The sequence below is a fragment of the Leopardus geoffroyi genome, chromosome D1, assembly GCF_018350155.1.
Source record: "Leopardus geoffroyi isolate Oge1 chromosome D1, O.geoffroyi_Oge1_pat1.0, whole genome shotgun sequence".
NCBI classification, from domain to species: Eukaryota; Metazoa; Chordata; class Mammalia; order Carnivora; family Felidae; genus Leopardus; species Leopardus geoffroyi.
The window spans coordinates 54,618,937-54,632,546 of record NC_059329.1 but is presented as its reverse complement, the minus strand read 5'-3'; the positions used below and the strand labels follow the sequence as shown (position 1 = coordinate 54,632,546).

At 42.0% G+C, this 13,610-nt stretch overlaps 1 long non-coding RNA gene across 2 annotated transcripts in view; it reads right to left on the bottom strand.

Annotated features, from left to right (window-relative positions):
* LOC123601114 overlaps positions 1–13,572 on the bottom strand; it is a 38,764-nt gene extending 25,192 nt beyond the window's left edge. Inside the window, exons 1-2 of one of the 2 annotated variants that reach the window (XR_006713973.1) lie at positions 11,828–13,572; positions 8,067–9,831 (exon numbers count right to left, since the gene is read on the bottom strand). This is a non-coding gene — a long non-coding RNA (uncharacterized LOC123601114). The remainder of the gene's footprint in view (positions 1–8,066; positions 9,832–11,827) is intronic. The other variant, XR_006713974.1, reaches the window with a different exon arrangement.
* Positions 13,573–13,610: the final 38 nt, after the last annotated feature.

The window sequence follows — 13,610 nt, the reverse complement described above, 5'->3', positions numbered from 1 at the left end:
GCCCACCACTTACTAGCTGTAGTTCCTTGGTCAAGTTACTTGAGCTTTCTAAGCCGTGGCTTCCTCCTGTTTAAAATGGAAATGTAGATAACCCACCTCAAAAGATGGTGGGAGGTCTCTAATAATATAGAGCATTGTAAAGCAAGCAGTTAACACCATGGTAGGTAGTTCATATTCAGTAAATGCTAGTTCCCTTATCTCTCCATTCCCTTTTCAAAAATCCACCATATAAAAGTGGATTTACTTGTGACTGAGTTAATCATCAGATTTTTAATAATACCATTTGCCACTTATTAACTGCCTACTAGGATACTAAATACCCAACACATGTAAGCTCCCAGTAAAGATATGTTTAATGGATGGATGGATGGATGGATGGGTGGATGGATGGATGTGTGGCTGGCTGGTTGGCTGCCTTAATCTTTGTCTTCAGATGCCTAGAAGTGACACTGGATTTGTTCTATATATTTCTCAGGAATACAGCTGGGACCAGAAAGTACAGCGAGAATCTCTATTTTTTGAGGAGAAAGAATGGGTTTGACTAAGCAAAGACCAGGCTATTGGAGAAGAGCCCTTGGGAAGAACAGAGTAAAAAGGGGGCTTTTCTTTCTTTCCAGGTCTTTGGACTTTGCTAAAAAGAGTCACTCTCTCCATCTCTGGGTCTAGCAGAGATGATAGCAACCTGGTTGAGAATAACAACCTGCCAGAGGTGTGTTGCTCTCTTGCCTCCTTCCCTATGCTCTGAGGGTGGATAATGCTTAGCCCAGAGCAGCAAGGCTCCCACTGGTGCCAGCAACATCCTAGAGTAATCAATCTTTGTGGAAGGCCTGACTCAGCTGTAACAGGCCTTCCACATGCCTGGGTCCAGGTGCAGTGCATGGGCTGTTGCCACTTAATTTCCTTGGACAGTAGGTGGAAGTTACAAGGAAGCAGAGTTTCACATAAAACCAAGAACAGCATGCCAGTAAAGCTGTCCAAACATGGAAGAGGCTGACTTATTATACTGACCCCTGGGCTGAGAGGAATGTTGCTTCCATGTTGTTGTGTTGCAGAGGGAATTCTAGCTTTAGCTTCACGGTTACAATGAGAAAAGCTCCTAGCCTGAGATTTTGGTTTCATTGGACGAGATCTCACACTCTTAAAACTAGGCTTTCTACTGACACCTAGAGGCTTACTTGTAAATGTTGCTATAAATCCAAACCTGAGGAAAATTCCATTCTTTCTCAGTTCAAATTTTCAACTCCACTTGGGCCTATAGGTGTTCCCCTTCTGCAGATACTCCCAGTGGAAGAGTCTCCAAAAGGACTAAATACTATTATGATCTTGCAGTCACTGTATCTCGACACAGCTACAGGACCAGGACAGAAACACAGTTGGAGGAAAGTCCCTCTCCTTCTCAGCCTCTTGGAGAAGGAAAAAGATCATATACATGACACAAGAAATTACCATGTGAGGTAGACCCTTCCAAGTAGCTAATGTGGGTGATTCGTGCCATGAAAGCTGGATAAATATAAAGATCTCTGTGGTCTGGGGTGGAAGGGCTTTTGTAGACAGAGTGAAACTAGAGCTGGTTCTTGGGGAAGAAATAACCCAGGAAGGTAAGGGGTTGGGGGGACAGGTGGCAGTGAGTGTAGTGAAAGAGATTTGAGGTCCAGTGGACCTGAATCAAATCCTGGCTTTTTTTCACTAGCTGTGACTTTCAGCTAGTTTCTTCAAGTCTTTGAACATCAGCCTCGTCCTCTTCTTTTTTTTTTTTTAATTTTTTTTTTTTTAACATTTATTTATTTTTGAGACAGAGAGAGACAGAGCATGAATGGAGGAGGGTCAGAGAGAGAGAGGGAGACACAGAATCCGAAACAGGCTCCAGGCTCTGAGCTGTCAGCACAGAGCCCGACGTGGGGTTTGAACTCATGAACTGCAAGATCATGACCTGAGCCGAAGTCGGACGCTTAACCGACTGAGCCACCCAGGCGCCCCCAGCCTCGTCCTCTTCCAATGAGGACACTCATGCCTTCCTTGAAAGCTTGCTGTATGGATTACAGATAACACATAGAATTTGGTTTGTTCAGTGTCTGGCACACAATAAGCACTCCAGTGGCAGCTTGTATTGCTGTGGATTTTGACACAGGGGTGGACCCGATGTGTTCAGGGAATATGACATGAGACAATTTGGGGCAGTGTTTGTGTGGAAGCACAGGAAGTGAGTCTGAAGCAGTGTTATGTGCTCAAGAGGACCCTGGTTTGAGTTCTTGATCTCATTTCAACAGGCAAGTCATTTCCTTTCTCAGGGCCTCTTTCCCATCTTTACAGTGAGGATATTGGTCTAGCGAAGTATTTCTTTACCTTGGCTGCATATTGGAATCATCCAGAGAGTTTTTAAAACTTCTAATGACCATGCTGCACCCCAGACCAACTAAATCAGAATTTCTGGTGCTGGACCTCCAGACAGCAGATATATTTTTTTTAAAAACTTTATTGAGATATAATTATTTACATATTTAATGCTGACAATTTGATGAGCTTGGCCATATACGTACAACCATGACATTATCACCACCATCAAGGTAATGAACACATCCATCACCTTCAAAAGTTAGTGTCCCATTTTTGTGTGTGGCAAAAACACTTAACATGAGATCTACCCTCTTAACATTTCTAAATGTGCAATACTATGCTATTAACTATGCACTATGTTGTACAACAGATCAGTAGAGTTTATTCAGTTAGCGGAACTGAAATCTTACACCCACTTAACGACTTCCCATTTCCCTCTCCCCTAGTCCCTGGCAACCACCATTCTATTCTTTGCCTCCAAACATTTGACTAGTTTAGATACTAGATACTTATAAAAGGGGAAATCATACAGTATTTGTCCTTCTGAGACTGGCTTATTTCACTTATAACGTCCTCCAAGTTCATCCATGATGTCACAAATAGGATTTCCTTCTTTTTTAAGGCTGAATAATATTCCATTGTATGTATATACCACATTTTCTTTATCCATTCATCTGCTGATGGACATTTGGCTATTGTGAATAATGTTGCAACGAACGTGGGAGTGCAAATATCTTTCTGAGAATCTTGATTTCAGTTATTTTGGATATATACCAAAAGTGGAATTTGTGGATCATACGGTAGTTCTATTTTTATTTTTTGAGGAATCTCCATACTATTTTCCACAGAGGCTGAATCATTTTACATTCCCACCAACAATGTACAGGACTTCCAATTTTTCATTTAGCTTTATCAATACTTACCTTTCATCTGTTTGTTTTTGTAATAGACATCCTAACAGGTGTGAGGTAGTACCTTATTGTGGTTTTGATTTGCATTTCCCTTATGATTAGTGATGTTGAGCGCTTCTTTATGTACCTGGTGGCCATTTGTATTTATTCTTTGGAGAAATGTCTTTTCAAGTCCTTTGCCCACTTTTTAATTGGGCTACTTGGTTTTTTTTTGTTTGTTTTTTGTTTTGTTTTGTTTTTGCTATCAGGTTTAAGAGTTCCTTGTGTATTTTGTATGTTAACCCCCTATTAGATAGTTTGCAAATATTTTCTCCTGTTCTGTACTTTGCCTTTCACCTTTGATTGTTTCCTTTTCTGTGCACAAGCTTTTTAATTTGTTATGATCTCACTCATTTATGTTTTCTTTTGATGCTTATGTTTTTGGTGTGATATCCAAGAAATCATTGCCAAGACCAGCGAGCGTCAAGAAGCTCTTCCCCTATGTTTTCTTCTAGGAGTTTCACTGTTTCAGGTCCTATATCTAAGTCTTTAATCCATTTTGAGTTGATTGTTGTGTATGGTACAAGGTAAGGATCCAATTTCATTCTTTTGCATGTGGATATCCAGTTTTCCAATAACATTTGTTGAAGAGACTGTCCTTTCCACATCGTATAATCTCAGCACCCTTGCTAGAGATCAGTTGGTAGTATATCCGTGGGTTTACTTCTGGCTCTCTATTCTGTTCAACTGGTCTATTTGTCTGTCTCTATGTCAATACCATATTATTTTAATTACTGTAGCTTCTAAATATATTTTGAAATCAGGAAATGTGATGCCTCTAATTTACAGACAGCAGATTTTTTTTAAGTTCCCCAGATTATTCCAATATGCACACAAGGTCGAGAACCATTAGACAGTTGTCAAAAACCAACCTCTGTGCTCTGGAGCTGAAATATGAAACACAGAGTTTGGGTATAAAAAAGGAAGACAGTTTATTTCTTTGTCAGGCAAATGAGGCTACAGGAGGCTAATGCCTTCAAGACTGTAAGCTTGCCTGCAGTAAAAGGCTGAGGGGTTTAATAGGAAAATACAGGATCTAGGTGGAATCTGGTACATGCTATCAGCCGTGCCATCATGTCTTCGAGGTGGTTGCATGACTAGCACTGGCACCCACCATCCCAGTCTCTTTACTGAGTATACACTGAGGTCAGCAAGATGTCAATATCAACACCAAGTTCCTGGAACAAAGGATTCTACAGAAAAACAAGTGAAGGGAAGGGGGAGGCTTCAAGAATGAGGGAGACAAAAATTTGTTGTTTTAAGTCAAGCCTTGCTGAAACACTAGTGTGTTCATCTTAATTTCCATCCATCTTTACGTTTCTATGATGGTTTCAAAACTACATAATTGTGTGGGGGGGTGCCTCGGTGGCTCAGTCAGTTGAGTGTCTAACTTTTCATTTCAGCTCAGGTCATGATCTCAGAGTCATGGGATCAAGCCCTGCATCATGCCCCTGCATCAAGCTCAGCGTGCAGCCTGCTTAAGATTCTCTTAAGAATCTGCCCCAGTTTCCCACTCACACTTTCTAAAATTTTAAAAAACACTACATAGTTTTTAAGGTGTCATACTTCTAACACTAGAAAGATAGAGAAAAACAATAAATAATTATTATATAAATAATTAATATATAATGGCTACTATATGTTAAGTGCTAAGTGTCCAACACTCACCAAGAGCTTTTTATGTGCTATTTGAAATTCACAATAAATCTAAGGAGCAAAAATTTTACAAATGAAGAAATAAGTTTAGAAAGATATTTTTTAAATGTTTATTTTGAGAGAGAGAGAGCACAAGCTGGGGAGGGGCAGAGAGAGAGAGGGAGAGAATCCCAAGCAGACTCTACACTGTCAGCACAGAGCCCCATGTGGGGCTTGAACCCACAATCTGTGAGATCATGACCTGAGCCAAAACCAAGGGTTAGCTGCTTAACTGACGGAGACACCCAGATGCCCCTAGATAGATTTTTGTTTGCCCAATACCATGCAGCTAAGAGTCAAAGCTAGAATTTTAACACATATTTCTCTGATGTCCCAGGTGGAAATTTGATGGACTACATTCTACCATTTCCCATAACTCCCACACAACATTGGAAATCATTTCTTTTATCCTGCTTACCTGGAGGCAAATGTCAAGATCTAATGTCTATGAATGGATGTATTTCTGTGAACTTAGGAGGTTTTACTCTATTTCTTGACAAGTATTTCTGCACAAGATGGGTATAGCAAGATAGTATAGTCTGAGCACAGACTATAACTGATACATTACTTTTTATTCAATATTTTTTAAATATGAAATTTATTGTCAAATTGCTTTCCATACAACACCTAGTGCTCATCCCAAAAGGTGCCCTCCTCAATACCCATCCCCCACCCTCCCCTCCTCCCACCCCCCCATCAACCCTCAGTTTGTTCTCAGTTTTTAAGAGTCTCTTATGCTTTGGCTCCCTACCTCTCTAACCTCTTTTTTTTCTTCCCCTCCCCCATGGACTTCTGTTAAGTTTCTCAAGATCCACATAAGAGTGAAAACATATGGTATCTGTCTTTCTCTGTATGACTTATTTCAGTTAGCATGACACTCTCCAGTTCCATCCACATTGCTACAAAAAGCCACATTTCATTCTTTCTCATTGCCACGTAGTATTCCATTGTATATATAAACCACAATTGTTTTATCCATTCATCAGTTGATGGACATTCAGGCTCTTTCCATAATTTGGCTATTGTTGAAAGTGCTGCTATAAACATTGGGGTACAAGTGCCCCTATGCATCAGCACTCCTGTATCCCTTGGGTAAATTCCTAGCAGTGCTATTTCTGGGTAATAGGGTAGATCTATTTTTAATTTTTTGAGGAACCTCTACACTGTTTTCCAGAGCGGCTGCACCAGTTTGCATTCCCACCAAAATTGGCAAAGATAAAGTTAAGCTTTCACTTTTTGCAGATGACATGACATTACACACGGAAAACCCGATAGACTCCACCAAAAGTCTCCTAGAACCAATACATGAATTCAGCAAAGTCGCAGGATACAAAATCAATGTACAAAAATCAGTTGCGTTCTTATACACTAATAATGAAGCAACAGAAAGACAAATAAAGAAACTGATCCCATTCACAATGCACCAAGAAGCATAAAATACCTAGGAATAAACCTAACCAAAGATGTAAAAGATCTGTATGCTGAAATCTATAGAAAGCTTATGAAGGAAATTGAAGATACAAAGAAATGGAAAAACATTCCATGCTCATGGGTTGGAAGAATAAATATTGTTAAAATGTCAATACTACCCAAAGCTATCTACACATTCATTGCAATCCCAATCAAAATTGCACCAGCATTCTCCTCGAAGCTAGAACAAGCAATCCTAAAATTTTTATTCAATATTTTTATTGAAACAGTTGTCCATGGGGGCACCTGGGTGGCGCAGTCGGTTAAGCGTCCGACTTCAGCCAGGTCACGATCTCGCGGTCCGTGAGTTCGAGCCCCGTGTCGGGCTCTGGGCTGATGGCTCAGAGCCTGGAGCCTGTTTCCGATTCTGTGTCTCCCTCTCTCTCTGCCCCTCCCCCGTTCATGCTCTGTCTCTCTCTGTCCCAAAAATAAATAAACGTTGAAACAGTTGTCCATGGAACCTGAGTGGTCCCCAAACCAATGAGTAAGATGCTGCCATCTTGTGGCATTTTTTTGTAAGGCCAGGTGTGTAATCCAAAAGTGAGGAGAGCCCAATAAGCAAAATTATAACCATACCTAATACTTTGCACTTTTGTTGTCTTCCTAATTGTAACATAATTTTGTTTCTCCAAATATATTATTAGGAATGAATCAATACAACAACATAAGAAAATAGGTAATAACTGAAGACAAAATAATAAAGTTGCCTCTCCTACTCTTTACTAGTAGTGTATCGCCTTGTCAATTTACTTAATTTTTCTGGGTCTGAAATTTTCTTATCTATAAGATGGGGACAATAACACCCATCTCATAGTTTTGCTTTAAAGCCAAATTAAAATATATATGTTAAGATCCTGGAAAATTGTGGACATTTGACATGTATTGCTTCCTTACTCTCTTCCCTTCTTTCCTGATCCTTTTCCTTTTCTCTATTTCTGAGCTCTTCCCACTGAAGATATCCTAGCCTTCTGTTTTCTGACTGCTTCCCTAAGTATTTTCCCCATTGTTCTTTCAGTTTCCGGGCTCCACCCTATTCCCACCCCCTCAAACACACACACAGAGGGGGTGTCCACATTTAACACACATGGACCCTTACCTTGGTAAGGTAAAGCTCAGTAAGCCTCTTTCCATTATCAAATATGGCTAACCACTCCTCCACTTCAGCATTTGTGCTGTTGTGGGTATTGCAATGCAAAACACCTGGTGGGTTTCACTGAGCAGTTTTCCCATTGCTAATAGCGTGCATTCTATGATCCCATCAGAATCTGGTCCCCTCAGATTCTTTCTCTTACCCCTGACCCTTTCACCTCAACCCTTGGACACCTGACACACATACATCTCCCTCTCTGGCCCCATTTTGCACCATTCTCTCACCTTACTCACTCTGCTTTGCCCACTGGCCTCCTCCCTTTTGCTGCTCCCTTTGCCCTAACGGCTCTCCTAGAAAACCACATGGTTTGCTCCCCTACTTCTACAATTTTCTTCTCAAATATCACTTTATCAGAGAAGGCTTCCTTGATAGTCTGTATAACTATATAAAATAACACAAACACACAAAGTCCCAGTAACTGTCCACCCCCCTTATCCTGCTTAGTTTTGATTTGTAGCACGTCTTACCACTCATCATGTTGCTATAAAGGTGAAGGAGCTGGTAGCTTCTTAAAGTGTTCTTGTATGGGAGGGCAAGGTTCACTTGGTGGGGCATTGGTTCCTCCATAGGGGATTGTTCCAGGAAGCATTAATTATGTATGTTGGCTGGGGATGACACATGTTAAAATAAATCTGTGGAAACGTATTTTTCATTCTTGCTGCTCTTACTCCTCAGCACTTTGTCTCTCTTCCCCTTCATATATTTTAGGATTCCTGCTTCTTCTGGTTTCATCTGATTTTAGTGTTTTTCATTTATGGTAGGAATCCTAAACCCAGAGTGCATGGAAAGGCTTCAAAAGGACACATGAATAACTTGAAATTATTGGCAAGATTTTGAGGGTATGTTTGTTTTCTAGGGCAAAGGTCTATGACATTGATCAAATGCAAGGAGTCTATGACTTCCCCCACCTAAAAGATGAAAAACCATAACTGTACAGATGACAGCTGAATATTCCCCTATCTTAATATGCATAATACTTAAACATTGTTTAATACTGTCTTTCTCAATAGCTTAAGCACCAAGAGTAAAGAGATAGTACTTATTATTACAGTGCCTAGTGTACTGGCTGGCACCTAACTAATGCTCAATAAATACTTGTTGAATGAAGACTCCATGGTGATAAAAAGCCTATTAGTCATTCTGTCCATAACCTTCATTGAACAAGTCTTGTTCTGGGGCTAGGGTGTCTCTTGACAGATCCATTTAGATTTTGTTCTGCATCTAGAGATAAGGGAAGAGTTATCCTACTAAAAAATGCAAATCTCACTTTTAACATAAAAGAGCCAGTCATAGTACACACTGTAAGAAAGGTTGAGTAAAGATGAAATAGCCAGTTGAACATCAGAAATGGAACAGTAAAAAGGAAGTTAGGTGGAGTGAAATTCAGAAAGAGGTAGCTCCGTAACTAGAACTCAAAGAGTTGATAAACCTGGCAAGAATCAGATTTGTCCAGTTAAATTCAAAAACAAAAATTTAGGCATACATTCAAAATCACCAGTCCCATCATTAACGACAAAAAGAAGTTGAAAAACAAGTTGGTTGAGGTTTATATTTCTAATAGATGAGGTGTAATGAAAGGGACTTCTGGCATCTGTGTACTTAGTTTTAACTTTCATATTAAAAAAAATAACAACACTCTGACTCAGGTAGTTAAATTGCATTTGGGGAGTGCGCGTGTGTGTGTGTGTGTGTGTGTGTGTGTGTGTGCATATTTTATAAATTTTTATATTTAACAGATTTTAAAGAGCTTCACAGATACCTTAGCAATAAGTCCTCTTAGTTTGCAGACCTGTTTTTCAGGCAACAGCGTCCTTCACAGTAAATAAAGGACTGCAACAACAGTTGCGAAAGAGTAATTGGTTGGCTCTGCTTCCATTCATTCTGCAGGAAAGCCAAACTTCCTTATTTTCTCCCAAATGGTTTTGTGAAGTCCCAAGTGCCCCTCCAGAACAGTTGTCTTCACTGCCATTTTCTTCCTGACTGCCCCAGCTTTGGCTCTCTGTAGAAACCCCTCTTGTTCTGTTGAGGCTTAAAGGGCAGGCAGGCCTCTGATAGCTGCCCAAAGAACTCAGCAGCTGCTGGTGCCCACACAGGACTGCCCCAAGGCAACTGAGATCTTGTGCTGAAGCTTTTCTTCCTAAATAGTTGTGGTGATTTTCACCATCTCTTGTCATTGCCAGAATCACTGGAGCCAACTCAGGCTCTGTTGAAACCACCTGGTGTTCAATTCTACTAAAAAAAAAAAAATTTTAACAGCAACTCCTATGCTATGTGATATTTTGTTTTTAGCAAACTTCTAATTTTAGTTATAGATTAAAAAACAAAAATAGTTGTAGATTTACAGAAAAGTTGCAACCGCAGAAAGTTATATGCCCCACACAGTTTTCCCTATTATTTTGTTTTTTTGTTTGTGCTTTTGTTTTTCAAGTTTATTTTGAGAGAGAGAGAGAGAGAGAGAGAGGAAGGGAAGGGCAGAGAGAAAGGGAGAGACAGAGAATACTTAGCAGGCTCCATGCTGTCACTGTCAGTGCAGAGCCTGATGCAGGCTGGGCTCAGTCATACAAACCATGATATCATGACCTGAGCTGAGATCAAAAGTCCAAGGCTTAATTGACTGAGCCACCCAGGCACTCCACAGTTTTCCCTATTATTAACATCTTACATTACTATGGAACATGTCATACTTAATGAACCAATATTAATATGTTACTATTAACTAAAGTCCCAATGTTATTCAGATTTGCTTAGTTGGTTTTTTTTAAATTTTTTTTCAACGTTTATTTATTTTTGGGGGGGGGACAGAGAGAGACAGAGCATGAACGGGGGAGGGGCAGAGAGAGAGGGAGACACAGAATCGGAAACAGGCTCCAGGCTCTGAGCCATCACCCCAGAGCCCGACGCGGGGCTCGAACTCACGGACCGCGAGATCGTGACCTGGCTGAAGTCGGACGCTTAACCGACTGCGCCACCCAGGCGCCCCCAGATTTGCTTAGTTTTTATCTAACGTCCTTTAGCTGTCCAAAGAGCCCATCCATGAAACTACATTTGTTTGTTTATTTACTTAAATTTTCTCTAAAATTTTTTTAAGTAGGCTCCACCCCCAATGTAGGGCTTGAACTCACAACCCTGAGATCCACAGTCAGATGCTCTACCAACTAAGCCAGCCAGGCACCTTTATTTATTATTTTTTTGTGTGCATGTATTTAACTAATCTCTACCCCCAACTTGGGGCTCAAACTCACAACCCCAAGATCAAAAGTCGCATGCTCCTCCAACTGAGTCAGCCAGGCAATACATTGCATTACATTTAGTCATCATATCTCCTTAGGCTCCTCTTGGCTGTGACAGTTTCTCAGACTTCTGTTTTTATGACTTCAGCAATTTGAGGGACACTGGTAGGGGCATTTTGTAGAATGGCTCTCAGCTGGGATTTCTCTAATGTTTTTCTCATGATTATATTGGGGTTATGTGTTTTGGAAAGGAAAACCATTCTCATTACAGGCCATTCTCATTACATCCTATCAAGGGTACATACTGTCAACATGACATCACTGTTGATGTTAACCTTGATACTTTAGCTGAGATAGTGTTTGTCAAGTTTCTCCACTGCAAAATTTCTCTTTCTCATCTTCCCCCCACCACACCTTTCCATAGTATTCTCTTTGAAAGTAAGTCAATATGCATAGTCCACACTTAACAAGCAAAGAGCTATGCTTAGACTCCTTATTCAATTATTTATGTATATAAGTATAACTTCATGGATATTCAGTTTATACTTTGAGTTATAATCCAATACTAATTTATATTCTCAATCCGTGTAAGTCATTCTTTTTCACAAAGATACTGGTCTCGGGAATTGGAATTTTAAGATCTGGGTTTGCAAGATGCAGCTCTGTCACCCATATCAACAGATGATTTTGCTGAAGGAATTAGGGTAATTTAAGTAGAGATTTTTTGTTTCTGAAAACAGAGATTGATTTATGTGATGTGAAATACTCAATTACAAGTCATTGGTTTTCTTCTGCTCTTGTTCTCTAATTGAAATGATGCCCCAAATCTTTTTAATGACAATATATAATATTAAAATTTCTAATCAAAGTTCAAAAGACTAAGTTTTCTACATGGCTCTTGCTAATGACAGTGAATTATCAGCAGAGCAGTAAACAAAATATATTCACATTCTCAAGTGACTTTTAGTAAAGGGGAGCAATGAGAGGGTTACACTCACAGGACTGATTTAAAAGCAACCCCTTTGGACAGCAGCGACTAGTTTTACTCTAAATTCTTCATCAGGCACCAATGCAGGAAAAAGGAAAGGTGCAAGTGTTTATTTTCATTATTTTTTTAATGTTTATTTTTGAGAGCGGGAGTGGGGGAGGGGCAGAGAGAGAGGGGCTGAGAGGATCCCAAGCGGGCTCTGCGCTGACAACAGCAAGGCCCATGGGGGGCTCAAACTCACACACCGTGAGATCATGACCTGAGCCGAAGTCGGTCGCTCAACCGACTGCACCACCCAGGCATCCCCAGTACTTATTTTTTAATGCAGAGAATGTCTCTCGGCACCCCCCCCCCCCCCACACACACACACAATTCGGAGTTGTAAAGAGAACTTTCATTAGTTATAAAAGTACAAGTTGAGGGGCGGCCGGGTGGCTCAGCCGGCTGAGCTTCCGGCTCTTGATTCTGGCTCGGGTCACGATCTCAGGGTCCTAGATCAGGCCCCTCAACAGCCTACGCCCTGAAATGTGGAGCCTGCTTAGGCGTCTCTTGCTCGCTCGCACTCTCTCCCTCCGCCCCTCTCCCCTGCTGGTGCTTGCGCTCTCGCTCTTGCTCTCTCTCCCTCAAACGAAAAAACAGGACAAGTTGAGAAAGGGGAGGAAAGCTGAAGAGAATCATCAAGAACACCTGCCAAGTGCCCTCTTATCACTGGAAGCTCAGGCTAATTATTCCTCTCATTTTATTCCTCTCTCCTAAGAATGTGGACTCTTTTCTTGGTCAAGAGAGCCCGGTGGCGGCAAGACGGAGGTGGGACAGGGCTGAGGCATTTGAGCCTGCCTCCCACCCGCCTCTCCCCTCCGCAAACTCTGACACCTGTGGCATTAGCTCAAAACCAGACTAGGTGTGAGGTCGGAGGAATCCCTGACCTTCTCCAACAGCTCACTCACAATGGGCCGCCCCAAATAGGTGAGCTGTTGAGAGTGAGCCGCGGCGGCAAGAGCCCTGGACTCTGGCATTACCAGACTTTAAGCTAGCACTTATTGAACACTTTCTGTGTGCTCGGCTCTCTTTGCTAGTGTTTTCATGTTATTTTGTTATTTGAGAGAGAGGGGAGAGAGAGAGAGAGCAGGGGAGAGGGGCAGAGGGAGAGAAAGAATCCTAAGCAGGCTTGGGGCTTGATCACAAAACGCGGGGATCATGACCTGAGCCAAAATCAAGAGTCCAGTGCTCAAGCCACTGAGCCACCCAGGCACCCCTTCATGCTTTTCCAAACAAATTGAGGAGGTGGGTCCTATGACCCACAACCCTGTGAGGGAGCTGCGGAAAACTAAAGCGCAAGGAAACCCAGTTACGTGCCCATGTTCACACAGGTCAAACCCCGTTCCCTCGAATCCAAAGTCTACTCCCGCTAACCACCCCTGGCCTCTGCGCCCCACCTCCGTCACCTCCCGTCTTCTTAGTCGCTTCATTAATAGAAACCAGGTGGTTGGCCGAGATGATCTCTAGGAGTCATTCCAGTAGGGCGGTTTTACCGGTTTAGGAACGAGGAAGGAAAACCAAGGTCTTCCCTTCAAAGCAAGTGTCAAATCGCAGCGAACGCGCGCGTTTCCATTCCGTGTGGGTCGAAAGCGCCCTCAGCCCCGGCCTGGGGTCCTGGGGTCCCCGGTGCCGCGGCTCGCAAGGGCTCACGGGCCCCCGCGCGCATGCGCAATGGTCTCGGCGCGCGGCGTCCCTTCGCACCCTGCCGGACTCGCGCCCGCTTCCAGTCCCTAAAGGAGGCCGAGGGGGCGTGG